The following is an 8,467-nucleotide window of genomic DNA, read 5'->3' as shown; positions in this document are numbered from 1 at the left end:
TGTTCCAAACATGAACTGGTTGCATGATTTATTAAGCCAGTTTTTGAAACAATCTATTGACCAAATCACAAATGAACTCAATTTTTTATATTTTACTTCCCTCTTCCTTCCTAATTCCTAAGCCAGAAAGGCATTTAATATGGAAAAATCAACAACAATGGAGGGATATATAATCTGTATTCTACAACATCCAAAGATTAATGTAAACTATGTAACTATATATACACAGAGATAAACACAAAGATAAGGACACTATCAAGGAGACCAATCACCAGCACTCAAAAGGACCCAGCGTCAGCAGAAGTGTGGTAAAGGTAGAGCCATTCAGACGTATATTGTGCTGTCTTAACATTAGGTATGATGCATTAAGCATTTTGAAAACATTTTCATACTTTCTTAGCTTAGAGAATTTTTTTCTTCTCCCTTTAACAAGTTTAAAAAGAAGTCACACAACATTACCATAACCAGAGAGAGAAAGACAAGTGAAAGTTAAATACTTTAAGCACTTCGTATGTTAAGAAGTAGTTTTATTTTAGAATGTCAGTGGCTTATGAATTACAGGAGAGGAGAACAGGTTGCAAAAGGGTTAAAGTCACCTCATACATCTTTGAATTACAAGCATAACCCCTATCCAGGCCATCATTTTCTATTGTTTTGTGTAAAACTCAAAATTTAATTTGCCAACAGATATGGAAGTCTAAATTCCCTTGAGAAAGTTTCACAAGCCTACAATTTGCTACAGGAAAAATGGAACATTAAAGGAACTTGCATAATATCTGTCTTTCTTGATGTTATTTTTATTTATTTTTTTTTAATTTTTATTTATTTATTTATTTTTTTTGGCAGAACTGGGGATTGAACTCTGGCCCTTGCGCTTGCCAGGGAAGCGCTTATTCCACTGAGTCATCTCCCCGGCCCCCAATATCTGTCTTTCTTAATCAAAATCTCAATAGGGCCATAAACATCAGCATGCCTCAAAGGAAGCACCAGTAAGAGTAGAAGAAATCCTCTCCTTTGTGCGAGACCAGTCTTGTCTATCAGAAGCCAGCATGATGGGTGAAGCACTCTCAAATGGGAAGCCAATCTTCACTTCCAGTGTTTGAGTATCAGAGCCTATTTATTTTGTCTTGTAAATTTGAGCAAAAAAAAACTACCAAAATGGGTTGTTAAATACTTTAGTTTCTAGATTTGCAGACCTAATAAGATGAAGAACTAACAAACTAAGGAAAAGGTAGTAAGGCAAGGTGATAATGCAATGAACCCAGAAAATATGATATGGAACTGAAGCTCCACCACACACAGGTTTTGAGACTTGGACAAATAATTTAACCTCAGTATTATTATGTGTAGAAGGAAGATAATAAGGAAACCTACTTGATTTGGTTGTAGTAAGTATCAGTAGATAGATGAAGAGCTATACTCGATGATAGTTGTTACTCCATCACCAAGCCTAATGTGGACATGTAATTTAAACAGTATATTTCATGTTCTGGCTTGGAGTGGACTATTGTCTGAGGAAAGACCACAGACTGTCTATTAAGATGCTTTAGTGATTGCACATACTACCTGTGCCAATTGGCTTTACTACAGGATCTAGCCTTCAGCAATTTGGACTTGAAACGCATATCATTTAGCAGAATAAAATGTATCATCATTTGAAAGACAGAATCATGTCAAACTAGTCCAATGGTACTGATGTGTAAAAACAAAATCATAATGTCATTGATTTTCAGTGAAAATTGTAGTTCATACATAGGAGACAATACGCTAATTATATGTGCAATCCATTCCTTCCTTGAAGACAAATCTTCATCTAAACAAAATCATAGGCTTAAGGAAGAAGTCTGCTTTAGAACTGAGACACAGGGGCTGGGGAGATAGCTCAGTAGAATAAGTGTTTGCCTGGCAAGCTCAAGGGCCTGAGTTCAATTTCTGTTTCTGCCAAAAAAAAGAGCTGAGACACATTTCACATAGCTATCTCTCTAAAGAAGCTTGTGTTTGCATGCTTGTAATCCCAGATACTTGTGAGACTGAGTCAGGAGGATGGGGAGTTTGGGGCCAGCCTGGGCAATTCAGAGACCCTATCTGAAAGTAGAAAGTTATGAGGATGTAGTTCACTCATAGGCCTGGATTCAATCTTCAGCACCAGAGTGGAGGATGGGACCAGTCTATGCTGGTCACTGGGCCATTTCAAAGGTAAAAGTGGCCCCTGGCATCATAACTTTGACTTACTATGTAAGTACACTATCTCCACTCTAGGGCAGGTAACCAGTGAGATTGGGACAGAAAACATAAGCAATAATGTAGCAAGATGTGAAGGAACAATATGCCTTCCAGTTTTTTAGAAGTTCTATAGGTTTTCCTGGCTTCAAGTTGGAGGGAAAATAACCTTAAGGGCAAGTCCTTTCTGAAAGACTCTTCTATTATTTGGAAGTTGCTTGCCATAAACCATCTCCCCAGGTACCAGAGTTTAAGCATGAAGCTAATCTTTTGTAATTTTGTTACTCAGTGTCTCTTGGCAAGTGTACCAACGTCTCAGCAGGATTATGTTTGGGGTGCCCAGTAAGTGCCCAATCACTTTGTTTAAATGGTACATTAGCATATGTCAAAGCAAGTAAAGGTAAGCTCCAATGTTTTCATGAGATTATTATGTTATGTTGGAACTAACAATAATTACAAGTATTACTAGACTCTTTCTGACCTTTCTATATAAACACTCATATATGTCTGTCAAGATCACCACTAGCTTTATAAACTTCTCAAAAAAAATGTCCATGAAGATTTTTTTAAATCAGTCTCACATCACTGTCAAAAATACTGTGACAGGGGCCAGGCAGATGGCTCAGCAGAATGAGTGCTTCCCTGGCAAGCACAAGGGCCTGAGTTCAATCCCTGGTTCCACCAAAAAAAGAAAAAAGAAAGAAAAATACTATAACTTCTAGGAATTTAAGACATCATTCATCTATTTTTTAAAAGTCAGTTTAAAAATACTAACACTATCCAACCAAAAATATTAAATAATTAATTAAACCAAATAAAAATATATAAAGAGAAATATCTATAAGTACTTGGGATAAGAAAATACATTAATTTGAAGAAGAAAAGATGATTAAAAATATTTCTGGTGTTATAATTATGAATATTAAATAACAATTATATGAAAACATTGCTCCGCTTTTCCTACATATTATCTTGCACAATGTACTATTTTCACAATGTACTATTACTATGCTCACATTACAATGAAACAAAACAAAAAGAGATTGTATATTCATTTTAAGAAAGAGGACATTATTTTCTCTGTTCCTTCAGGGCACTTTTTATATAAATAGACATGTTTAAATCTAATGAAACATTACATATACTGTGTTGTACCAGGGAAGAAGCTATTGAGTCCTGTCAAATAGTACACAAATCCTATAAGGCAATGGCAACAATGATCACCCTTTAAGAAAACCAGGCACGCTGTGAAAACCTGTTCTGTAGCACTCAGGTCAAATCATTCTCCTAAAATGTAGTGCTGCATTGTCAAAAGTTCAAGAAAGCTTGAGAGAATTGAGTTGGTCTATAAAGGCATTTTGAGTCCAATTTTCCAATGCCACATTACAAAAGGGTTGCTCTTTAAACATCCAACAATAAGAATCAATGAGCATTAAATTAAGATGAGTTAAGGGTCTGAAAGAGCATGATGGAACAGACAGCTGGCTGAGGTTTTGCCTTCCACTAAAGCTAAGTATTTCATCTTCCTCAAGCAAGTGAAATGACTAGCCCACACCTAATTAAACTGCATAGTGAGCACTGTGCCATCTGTAAAGAATGACAGACATATTGCCTCACCAGCAGTAAGCTACAGAAATCAATAGCTGACATTTACTCAATGAAATACAAATTGAGATTAGCTAGCTCCACTTTTTATTCAGCAAATTCAAGACTGCAATCAATTTCTGTGCATGTGTAGACTACGGAAATTGGCTTAAAATTGACTTGTTTCTTCCTAAGCTAATTAGAGTACACAACTAAATGAATAATCAATTTCTAACCTTACTCTTACTGTATATATCTCAATGAACAAAATAATTCTGTCAAAGATGGATATTCTTGTTGTCTTTTCAAAAAAAAGGCTACTTAGTGCTCAACACACATTGTAATACAGCAGCTATTTAATGATAATTTAAAAGACTTTCTTATTTGTTGAACAAATACAAAACCTCCCCTTCATTAATAGTTGATCTTATAGAAAGACCTCAGTTGAATCCAAAGCCTTCTTAGAAAAATATAGCTTAGAGATCTTTCAGTCCTTATTAGTTTTATCGATGTAGTAGTTACTCCACAATGCATAATAGTGAAGTCAGGAAATTCAGATTTAAATCCTACATACACCAGCCCCTGACCTAACAATTCAATTCCTGAATATGTGATAAAAAGAAATGAGTGTTCATGTTCACAAAAGCTCAAAACCAGAAATCATCCTAATGTCCATTGACCACATTAGGCCTAAATTGTGTCAACTTCATACAATGAACAAAGTAGCAAGAAAGCACAAACTACTGGCATGCACAGCTGGATGAACCTCAAATACATAATTTTGAGCCAGACACTTGCCAAATAGACTATATTATTCTAGTTATATCATATATATGAAAAAGTTATGGATGTGTAAAGTGTTTGAACCATTGGTTGCATCTTAAATATTTTAAATTATAAAGGCTGGTCAAATAGCTCAATGGATAAAGTACCTGCTTAGGCATACACACAGGGGCCAGAGGTTTAATCCCACCCCTGGGGCACACTGAGAAAGTGATTGAGACTGGGCATGGTGGCACGCACCTGTAATCTCAGCTCTTGAGAAGCTGAAAACAGGAGAAACACTGTAAGTCCAATCTATGTAGTAAGACCCTGAACACCTTGTAGACCCTATATTAAATAAAAATAAAAATTAAATTAAATTAAAAATATGTAGAATGGAATTTTAATACACATAGTATACTATTTACTATAGATGAATTCCTGGGGAGATAGTTCAATAGAATAAGTACTTGCCTGGCAAGCTCAGGATGCCAACTTCAATCCCTGGTACCACAAAAAAGAAACAACAACAACAACAACAAAAAACTATAGATGAGCTAAAGCTTAGAGCTAGCTTTTCATGGTGAGAACACATACATCTATTCTCTCTCTCTCTCTCTCTCTCTCTCTCTCTCTCTCTCTCTCGGCAAAACTGAGGCTTGAACTCAGGCCCTTGTGCTTGCCAGAGAAGTGCTTATTCTACTGAGCCATCTGCCCGGCCCCAGTTCTGTACATCTTATTCATCTTATAGCAGTGAAACTTTGTTTCAGTTTTAACCTATATCTTCCCATGTTCCCTGTCCTTTGTTCTTGGTAGTTACTGTTCTGCTATTTGCTGTATATACTTATCAATGTTGGGGTTGCACAAGTTCATGTGTTATTTTCCTGTCTGTGTTGGGTTTATTAGTATAGCGTCCTCCAGTTTCATATAGATTCTTATAAATGGTAAGATTTAGTACATTTAAGATTGAATAATTTCATATATATAAATGCCTAGCAGGTATTTCAGGTATTGTGATTTCTTTATCTATTTCTCAATGGACAAACACTGGTTTGATTACATACCAAGATCATTGTTAATAATGCTACAATGTACATGAGGTACAGACGTCTCATAATAATATTATTTTCCTTTAGATGGATACACAGTGATAGTGTTGCTGGATTATAAAGTGGTTCTATTTTTAATTCTTTAGGAATCTCCTTGCTGTTTTCCATAATGGTGATACCAACTTACCCTTGCATAGTGGTTACTGTTGGAAGATGTATTACTTGAGAAGGTGTATAGGTGATCCTTGTTGGCAGCTGGAAAATTCCAGACCTTGGTCTGGGTGGCAGTAACATGAGTGTGTGGACCCATCAAATTTCATCTGACTATAAGCCTAAAAATCAAGCACTTTAGTATTATGCTATAATTTTTAACTCTGAATTCTTTCACTATTTAACCTCAGACAAATGACCTAAAATGTTTACCTCTAAACATATTTCCTCATCTATAAAAAGGGGATAATAATATAACTACTTCAGAGAGTGAATATGAGACAGGAGTACAATAATTCACATACCACTTTGGTCAGAGAGTCTTACCCATAGTTTGATAAATGCTGTCTTTTTTTCATTTCTCTCTGAGTATGCAGCCATATACAGTCAGGATTTGGGAGTTATAAGTTGCTTCAGGAATAATAATTAAAATACAAGCTAATATTATGAATATATATGAAGTTGGTTTTGAGGAAAGCAAACATACATGGTTATATTTTTATAAGTTTAAAGGAAAGTTTTAGATTCTGAATGTTCCTCACAGAACTTGTTTATATAACACGTCATTTGGAACTTCCATATCTGTGGGGTTGGCGTCCATAGACTGAAAAAAGTACAGATAAAAGTATCAGAGAATTTACAGCTGTACTGAACAATTCCCAATTTTTTGTCATTAGTCCTGAAACAATATAACAGCTATTTGTACAACATTTACATTGTATTATGTATTGTAAATCACGTAGAAATGACATAAAGTAAATGGGACCATGTGTGGGTTATATGAAAATATTATACCATTTGATGTAAAAGATGTAAATATCTGCAGATTTTATTATTCTTGGGAAGTTTTGGAACAAAGCAAAATTATTGCTTGTGGATACCAAGGGTAGCTTCATTCTAGTGAATTTCTAATATTACCAGTTATAACTCAAAAGATAGGTGTCTACTTTCAGTAAAGCAAAGCATATTCACATTGGCAGCCATCTTTCTGGGGACTAGATTACTTGACATAGAAAAGGAACATTTGACATGATGCTTTGACTCTCAAGACACCAAGGGACCCAGAGACCAATTTCTAGAACAGTTAGTTTTCTATTGAATTTTAGTGGCTGGAGGAGTTAAAAGCACTTACCAGCTTCTTGCCTAAGCAGGACTTGCAACAATGAATTACTGTTGAAAACTCCTGAGTAATTCTGAAAGAGTTTATGAGTAAGAATATGTAGTTTTATTCATGACTATTGCCAACATATCTCTAAGATTATAGGACTGATTATGAGGACTATTAATTTGAGGTGTTAGCTAAAAGAGCAGAAGGCACTTTGGAAATTTCCAAGCCTACGGTAAACCTTGCACATGGGAATTCTTACTATTAAAATATGTGCAAATACTTTATAGTGAATAAAATGTCAATCATTGAAATACATGAACTGATAAAACCTAGTGACCATGGGCTACGGAACTGTGAAGAACAGACAAAAACACACTACCCCACATTTGCTTGAGCTGAGTGTAGATGGTGGGTCATAGGCTCCCCTCAGTCTCAGCCCTTGGAGGTGGTCTCCACTTGCCTCCCCCAGATGAGTGGTTTCCATTACATTTTTTGTGGGTGTTTTACAGCTGCTTTCTCTCCAATTCTGGAGCCACTACACAGGTATACATATTGAGCGATCAAAATGTGGATACTAATAACTAGGGAACCAAATTCTTCATTGCACAGAATTTTCATTCATTTAAAGTTAAACAGTATGCCATACTGGCCCCAAAACCTGATGTGGTGGTGTATCCCTCTAATCCCAGCACAGGGAGACTTAGACAGGAGGATCACTATGAATCCAGGCTGTGTAGTGAGACCCTCCATCAAAAATAATCCAAATTATAAAGTTAAATAGTAATTATTGTATAGGGCATGATAGTTCTTGCCTGTCAGATCTTAACAAACTCAGACTATTCCTATTTATTCCTATTGAAGACATTAACAACCTACACTTGCAGATCCAATTTTTCTCACAGTCTGAGCCTGTCTTCTTAAAAATAAGGCAAAATCCAAATTCTTCACCCTGTCACACTCCTAGTATTTCTGCCCTTGGACCTGACTATATATAGATAAGACCCACCTCTTTATAGAGCCCCCAAGCCATTGCACTTTAGTTCCAGTTCGGCCCCTGTTCTTCCTCACTTTCCTCCCATTCCTGTTTAGATATCTGAGAACTTAAATCCAGATGGCAGAAGCCATAATACCTTCAGTCATAGTGTGGGGTTTTAGCAAGGTGAACAGGACACATTTTACAAGATAATTTTATAATCAGTCACCCAATGAATCATATACAAAGAGTGCAGGAAATCTGTCCACACATTAAAGATCAAAGAGTCCAGCTGAGGGCCTGGATCCTAATATCCTGCACGAGTTGAGCTGAAAGCCTAGAGCTAGTAACAATGCCTCCAACAAGTCCAAATGGAGGCCTAGAGCTCATGACCATGTCTTATGCAGTCTCACTTCATAGATCTGCACTGGGAAGCCCAAAGATCAGTGGTGGAAACTAGAAAGTCTGTGCCATCATGGTGAAGGATATGTGCCAGCAGGCTGAGGGATCTGCACTGAAGCCAGAAAGCAACACTCAGTATAAGAGAGTCCTCCTGAAAAA

The sequence above is a fragment of the Octodon degus genome, unplaced genomic scaffold (genome assembly GCF_000260255.1).
Source record: "Octodon degus isolate 3935 unplaced genomic scaffold, OctDeg1.0 scaffold00258, whole genome shotgun sequence".
In the NCBI taxonomy this organism is placed as follows: Eukaryota; Metazoa; Chordata; class Mammalia; order Rodentia; family Octodontidae; genus Octodon; species Octodon degus.
Note: the sequence above shows the minus strand (reverse complement) of the source record.